Raw genomic sequence first — 6000 nt, forward strand, 5'->3', positions numbered from 1 at the left:
CCTGCCCTCTGTTTCTGTTTGTTTTGTTCCTCATCCTCTGAATGAATCATTCTGTTGTATGTGACATTCCCTGCCCTCTGTTTCTGTTTGTTTTGTTCCTCGTCCTCTGAATGAATCATTCTGTTGTATGTGACATTCCCTGCCCTCTGTTTCTGTTTGTTTTGTTCCTCGTCCTCTGAATGAATCATTCTGTTGTATGTGACGTTCCCTGCCCTCTGTTTCTGTTGCCGTTGTACTTATTCTCCGCTGATTTGGTTCTGAAAAAGGAATATCTTTTCTGTCAGGAATTGCATTCTCTTCGAATTTATTCTTGTTACGATCCCTGTTTTGGACTGTCACAATTTAATTATGTGACTTTAGGAAATCTGTCGGGGTCTTCAGTTCAGTTTGGTAACACTTGTGAGCTGTCTTCTTCCTTTAAAAAAAACAACAACCCAACAAAACAAACTGAAAAGATGGCATTTGGTCCCATTCCTAGATATTGCATTTGCTCCCTGTTCTTGTATTTTTGTAATCCGTATATATATAATATATATATTAGTGTTGGATACTGTCAGAAGGATTAGTGGTGTACTAGTAATTAGTATAAGAAGTTTGACCTGTGATTTAAGCACAGCACAGGTGATGAATCTAAGAATAGATCTTGTGAAGGATTCTGCCTACTTTATTATATTAACCTTTTGAACCCAAAAGTGGGATAATTCCTGTCTGGGCCGTAGGTCCCAGTGCCTCAAATGCCCGTTATACGTGTCACACGTGGTGGAATTAGGTGTTTGTCAAAATAAGGAAATCAAAGAAACAGGCATTTTTCCTCCAGTTTGGAAATTTTTATTGAAATTTTTATTTTTTAGCTCAACACCTTTTATGTTAATTTAAAAACACATTTTTGTGTTGATTTTACTGGGGAAAAAATTGATTAAAGGCACCAAAAATGTAAATTTTCCGTTTCCAAGGACTCTCAGGCTATGGAAGTTATCAAACTTTGGCAGCCATTTTCTCACTAATTTTTCCTTTGAAATCAGGCGACTCTGACTTCCTTCAATTGCACATGTCTCTACTTGTATTCAAGATAGATGTGTATTTTTTTCACCAAAAGGAAGGCAAATGATCAGGCTGTCAGATGATACCAATAACTCCACATGCCCAAAAATTGATGAGCGCCTGATTCCACATATATCAGTTTCCCACTACTACTTAGAACCCGGCAGACCGCGGGAGCCTGTGAATCAGGGGAATTAGCTCAGTCAGGGTCGGGACCTCAGAGTTCAAAACGTCAAGAGGAGCTTTTATACCAATTTTTGATGAACAGCCTACTATATATATCTGAAAACAGCAGCCTATATCTGAAAACAGGCAAATGATAATTTATTTTTTTTAGTATCATTGTCGCTGAGAGTCTCAATCAGACAAGTAAGTGCATTGGAAAAAATCATGCTGCTCACATCAGTTACAACAACAATTATTTTTGCTAATATGATGCTCATTCCAACGTACCAAGCATATTACTGTTTTGAAAGCTTTACTCCTTTATAATTGAGTATGTTGTTTATATCTATGGTACCAGTTATGAACTGAGGAAAGCGTGCCATCTCAGTCCTTTTAAGTAGTGTGTCAATGAAAATGCTTTAACACTTTGTGAACTTTTATAAACTCGTGAGATTACAAGTGTAAATTTTTTTTTGGGTCCTTTTATCGATCATTTTAGCAGTTGTTTTGTATGCCATGAAATAAACTATAATTTTTAATATTATAAGTAATCTACTCAGCTGATCTATTATTGTATTTGCAGTGCCCATATTTCTGCCTCGTTAGTTCAGAAGAGTGTAGTCAACTTTACTATTGTTGCCTCTTTATGTCTCATACGTAGCTGAACTTCCTTATTTTGTGCACTATTTTACATGAGGTTTTTTTTTGGTTTATGATTTGAGATTAATATTATATTAATATAACTAACCAATTTATTTAGGACAGGGATAAAGTATTTTAATTTGAATAGCTTGCTGGGATTTTAACAATTTTTTTTTTTTTAACAACTGTTCTATTACTATAATGCCTTTCTCGGTGCTTGGAGATAGTATCTATTTCCAAGTACCGATATATACACACATGATGGATCTGTCCTCTGACTAGTGTGGAATTTTAATTGTGTATTTTTGTAGTGTGCAAGTGTCTGGATTGTAAGGAAGTAAAGAGTGCGTGTGTGAGTCTTGCAGCAGTTCCCAGCCATCCTTGTGTAGCTTCAAGTCCTTGCAGCAGTTCCCAGCCATCCTTGTGTAGCTTCAAGTCCTTGCAGTGCAGCAGTTCCCAGCCATCCTTGTGTAGCTTCAAGTCCTTGCAGTGCAGCAGTTCCCAGCTATCCTTGTGTAGCTTCAAGTCCTTGGTTTTGCTCCTGTTCCTATTGTTACAGCGACAGACCCTGCTGATTTTTTCCTGCACTGCCCTGGCACACCGACTTTGTCATATGAATCATGTGTTTTATGAATATTGAGTGAGTGGTCTACGGGGGCTCTGCTGTAGTTTTCTTCTTCTTTCATTTCAAACTCAAACATCTATCGTCCTGATCTCTCCTCCTTCTTTTTTGTGTCTATTACGCTCTTGTAACACCTAATCTTCTGCATTTATAAGACTTTATTGTGTCTATTACGCTCTTGTAACACCTAATCTTCTGCATTTATAAGACTTTATTGTGTCTATACGCTCTTGTAACACCTAATCTTCTGCACTTCTATGACTTTATTGAGTTGCAAGGGCTGTAAAACTTACTAGAACTGAAAAAAACGAATGTCAAGCACAGATACTGTTCTTCTGGCATTTTGTGTCGCCCCAGCGGGCTCATTTGGTTTGTTTCTTACAAACTGTTTCTAAACCATTTGCTTAAAAATTTTTAGACTAATTCTGTGAATAACTTTAAGATTCTATATTTTTTTTCTCTAGGATTTGTTGTCAGCGTGAATAGTTTACATTGCTGTGATCAGAAGATGCCTGTCCCGGCTTCCTTTTGCTATGGGAGGGGATTAGAGAGTAACTTGTCTGCTCTTGTTCCATTTCGCCAACGACCAGGTCAGGTACCATTGTATCATGGGAAGGGTCAGAAAAATTAATGGTCCAGGTCACTATGATGGTGTTTCCAGGAAAATGCCCCCAAAAAATGTCCAGACTTAATTGGTCGCTTTTAAGCACAAGTATCCTGAAAAGGAAAAATACTGTTTGGAGAAAATTGAAGGTAAAGTTTTTGCCTCTTGTTCAGTTTCTTTAAAAGACAATGAGAGTTTTCTTTACTATAACCAAACAAATATACACACCAATGAAACCAAACTTCTCCTATAGGTAGGGCAATGTCCATTTTTGGTGTAGGTAAAGATTTTTGGAAACCCCCGAAATCTGGGTTAGCCGTTTGTCCTTAAAAGCGACTAACTATTCTAGCTCTTTTATGCAAAGTGGCAGTGAGTTTTATTCGCTGTCTAATTAAGTGTCTGTTGTAAAGACCCGTCAGAACCAATTGCATTTAATGAGCTGAACTATAACACAATGAACCACTCTGTAGTTTCTTCTTTCTTTTTCTTTTTCTCATTTTTCGTTTTGTTTTTTGGTGTATTCAAGTTTTGCTCCCATCCATCGTCTATGCACTTCATGCTGTTTGGAGTTTGCACTTGTTTTTTTAGTTTTTACAAATTTTTATCAGGCCCTCGTGTTTAGCAGAGATTCCAGGTGATGCTCCCTATTGATTGTGATTGTAAATTGATTGAAGTTAATGCAGGTGACCAGTATGTTGTATGTTTCTAAGGTACAGTTGACCACTTTTTGTATTGAACAGTGAACATTGAAATAGTGGTAAGTAAAATTAACGAGGAAGGGAGAGAGTGTAAAAAGATGATGGAATATTCTTGACAAATTTTCGACAGGGCGGTGGTTGGTTTTCGTCGTTGTACAAAAAGTCACTCAAGTTTTTGTATCTTGGATCTTTTTGTTTATTGCCCTTTGCCAATAGCAAGGACTCAGGACCGTCGAATTGAAATAGTTTTAGATACATGTTGATCTGATATCTTAGGATGCATGAGGAGAACTTTTTTTGTTTGTTAAAGTAGTAACAGTATTTATGGCTTATTCACTTTTGTATGTCTGCCTTAAATTTTTTTTACCTCATTTATTAATTTTTCATTGCACAGGAAACTTTGCATGATGGCTCTTCTGTGGGCCAGCTACCAAACAAAAAAACTTTTCGTTTTAGAAACACGATGCAGTAATTTTAAAAAGTGTCTATATTTAGGCCCTATTTTCACCGTTCCCCCACATTTCACTGTAATCACGTAGATATTTTCCCCACCTCAAAACCAGCTTTTGAAGGCATTCACCTGACTGGTGGATGTGTTTCATAGAGATATAGATCTGTGGTAAAGTTTGGTGCTGGTGAAAATAGTTACAAAACAAATGTAGGCGGAAATTGTTTAATTCTTTTGTGACTTGTTGTAGGACAATCATATTTTACAGTTGTTTTTGTTAATGAATGGGTTTTTGGATTCTGTTGGTCGTCCAACTTTTAGTCCCTCACGCAAAGACTTCAGACAATTAAACAGAGCAGTCTATTTTTATCCTATTTTAACTGTGGACAGACGAAAGTGAACAAACCATAGACACTCTAGTCTTTATTATGTTTTAAATTATGTGCTTCACAGATTTTCTCAGTAGTCTTATCAAATGTGAATCCATGTAGTTTCATGAGTAGATGTATAATGTACAATTTAGAATTTGTAAGTTCACAGTATATTTTACGTCAAATCCTAGAGCACAGTGGAGCGCTGGTAATAACTCCTTTGTAGTTGTAGTACAGATTATAATATTATTATAATTCCAAGTTCAGGATTTATGCTGTGATCTTTAAGTATACTAGTAAAATAGGCAGCAGTCATGGCTGTGAAACCAATCTGTGTTGGCTACGAGGAAGAATCTGTCTCCAAGCATGTTTCTACTGCTGCAAAAACCCAAAGTCCTCACGATAAGCTGCTAATCAGACCCCATCAGGATTTCCAAAACACAGAACACTTCCTTTCCATTGTTGTTTTTGCTCGTACCATCTGCCATCGCTGGTGCGCATTTGGGCCTCCCCCCCCCCACACCCTCTCAACCCCCCCAAAAAACCAACAACCTCGTTTTACGTGCAAGAAATGGAGAGTTGTGTTTATTATGGCATCCTTATAATATAATTCAGGTTTCCTTTGTCAATATTTTGACTCTAGTGGTCGAGATGTCGGTGTTTTAGAAATGAGAGCTCAGTTCTGTGTAAGAGGATGTTTCAATTTGTTGACAACTTCTTTATATATATATATAATATAACACCAACATATCAAGAAGTAATAACAGGTTTGATTCCAGATACAATGATTCTTTCCTTGCGCACAATTGACATAACTGAGGTTATGTCTGTATCCTAGGGCTTTTATATAATTATTTATATTATATATTTGTAGATGTGCCAGGCTTATACATTATGTTTTTTCTGTGTGACTTGAGTGTTTGTACGTCTTCTTTGATACTAGTAGTACTAGACTAGATTGTTTACTTTTAGCATCTTGTAGGAGTGAGAAAAAAACATAACAATGATGATGTTTACATACACACACGCACACACATTCACGCAAACACACGCACACACACACATACACATATGAATGAATGAAGTCTTGTTTGATCTTTGCACCAAGCACTGTAGATGTTTCCTGGACTTCTCTTCACGATCACCGTTTGAGTTAGGACACAGTGTTCTGTTGACTGAGAAGTAATTAAGCAGTCGATATACTATAATATTATATAGACAGTGTTCTTTTAATTTAGCGTTTGGAACGCTGTTGTTGTCGTCAACTGTACAAAAGCATTCTGTACTTTTTACATTACATCTTCTCTTTTTTTTTTCTTTTTTGGAAGAATAGTCAGATGTTTTTGTTCTAACGTGTTTTGATTTAGACCTAGTTTTAGTACCGTAAGCTCTCGATTTGGGGGTGGTTG

Source organism: Aplysia californica, unplaced genomic scaffold, assembly GCF_000002075.1.
Source record: "Aplysia californica isolate F4 #8 unplaced genomic scaffold, AplCal3.0 scaffold00224, whole genome shotgun sequence".
Lineage (NCBI taxonomy): Eukaryota > Metazoa > Mollusca > Gastropoda > Aplysiida > Aplysiidae > Aplysia > Aplysia californica.